Genomic DNA, 2,422 nt, shown 5'->3' with positions numbered 1-2,422 from the left:
GGGAAAGAATAAACAAGGGGAAATGGAGAGAAGCAGGGTAACAGGGGCTGTGTGTGCAAGCAGGCTGCTGTGCGGGTACCCTTCCCCATCGGTGCCAGACTGCTGCCCTCTGTCCTGCCACCTTCTTAAACCATACTCCTATCCTCTGTGTGATAACTCCTGTTTCTACCAGTGTGTGTGTGTGTGCGTGTGTGTGTGTGTGTGCGTGTGTGTCTGTGTGTGTGTGTGCGTGTGTGCGTGTGTGTGTCTGTGTGTCTGTGTGTCTGTGTGTGTGTCTGTGTGTCTGTGTGTGTGTCTGTGTGTCTGTGTGTGTCTGTGTGTGTGTCTGTGTGTGTGTGTGTGTGTCTGTGTGTGTGTGTGTCTGTGTCTGTGGTGTGACACGTGCCCTGCATAGTCCCTGGCGGATCCTGCAAAGGGGAATTGGGCTGATCCAGGAGACTCATCCTGCATTTGTTTCTGGTGGACAGGGAAGGGGAAACCCCTGGGGCCCGAAGCCAAATGGGTTCAGCTGCTCCATAACCTCTGGGACTGCACTGCTGGGGTTATAGAGAGAAGTCGTCAGTTGTAGAAGGGAATGCAAGTGCATTAACATGTTAAATCAGTTTTACAAAACAAACTATACATTGTTTTGATTATAGGATCTGTTTTTAAAGAAGATAAGATACAAGGTCAGGAAAACGCCTGCTTTACTGCCAGCTATTCTGTTGTTCTGTGCCAGTCTGCCTCCTGGTCTAGCACCTTCTCGCTCATTTCATGTACAAGTAGTATGAGGATTTTTTGAAGTTTCCACTGTTTAGATTCCTCTAAACCTAGATTTGTTTTGGCGATGTGGCAGCTCCACCTGTCCCCAGTCCCGCCCTGCTGCAGGGGTCTAGCTCTATCTGCTGACACACTGAGATCCCTCACACACCCTTGCCTTAGGAAGCAGTGAACTACAGCCTCCAAGCGTCCATCAGGTCCACCTTCTCCTATCCTTAATTTTCAGCCAAGACAGTGTCCGTTAGTTTCTGTGGCATTCTAGTCCAGAACAGTAACTCTGCTCTCAGTATTTCTATGTAGCAAAAGAACACACCAAAGTGGGAAAACAGTTACTCTCGTGTCTCTGTTTGTTAGTTTTAATCAAAGATCTATTCTGCTCCAGGCTCCTCCACCCTCCTCAGTGCTTCGGTACAATCAGTATCTTGCTGGTTCAGAAGGTCACAGAGAATAGCCGAGTGGCCAAGTTTAAAAATTTTCCTTTAGTTCTCGCCGAGGTTACTTGCTTTATTGCTTCCCAGAGTTTGGCTTTTTCTTTGCCAATGGCAGCAGCAGAGAATGAATGATCTGAAGCAAAGCCAATTGTGAGGGGGCAATTTAGGCAATTTGGAGGCCTGGGACAGCCCATTAGCCTGTGGGCGATCAGACTGGAGACGTGCAAGGAGAAGCTAAAAGAAGGACCTGACCTGGACGCTGTGGGTGTGGGTGGAAGTGGAGCAGAGATTCGTTTTCCAAGAAGTTTTCCAAAAGCATCCTCTGAACTCACAGATTCCCCAGGAAGAGCACCCCTCTCCAGGTCAACCTCGAGTCCTTTTTCTTGTGAGGAAAAGCTCTCCTACATGACAGTGAAGACTGTTTACTGCACGCTAAGCACAGACTGGAATATTTATATTTATTTCTGCAGTGCCATAGGTAAAAACAATTTAACAATGCCAAGTACAGGTGTTATTTTCATAAAAACTTCTCATTTCAAAACAAATGATTTCTATTTCCCACAAAAAGTTAAAATCACATGCAGCTATATGAAGGTTAATTGCTTACAATGCACAGTTATATATCATAAGACTTTGTTAAAATAAAAACATACTGGACTACATCATTTTAACAAGGCAATTACACAGAACTAGAAAACTGACTCTGTAGTAAAATATAAAAATCTACAATTATAAATATAAATTTGGTCCATGGATCACTACAGAAGTAGCAGTATTTACAGTAAGTATCAGATTACTATTCTAAATGTCTAATTGAAATTTTAAAATGTTGAATGTTACGGAGAACAGTATTTTATTTACATTCTACTATATTAAAAGTTACATTGCTAGCAAATGTAAATTGTTATAAATACAGCAAATCAATCAAATACTAAACCCATGACATGTTTGTAATTGAGAATCCCCTAACATCTATAAATATGATAACTTTAAGTTAAAAGCCAGATAAATCAAAAACTAATACTGAAAAAACATACCACAATTCAATTCTTAGAAACACTGTAAAAGTCAATCAAGTTAGTCCAGACGTAACAACGTATTACAAGAAATCTTTCAAGAAAAGGCACACATTGTTAATGATAAAAGTTGCACAGTAAAGTCACGTGTAACGGAAGTGACTGTTTGTTTGAACCATGGTTGCGATCTGATTATATATATAGTGACTGGACAGA

The sequence above is a fragment of the Buceros rhinoceros genome, unplaced genomic scaffold (genome assembly GCF_000710305.1).
Source record: "Buceros rhinoceros silvestris isolate BGI_N320 unplaced genomic scaffold, ASM71030v1 scaffold19387, whole genome shotgun sequence".
NCBI classification, from domain to species: domain Eukaryota; kingdom Metazoa; phylum Chordata; class Aves; order Bucerotiformes; family Bucerotidae; genus Buceros; species Buceros rhinoceros.
Note: the sequence above shows the minus strand (reverse complement) of the source record.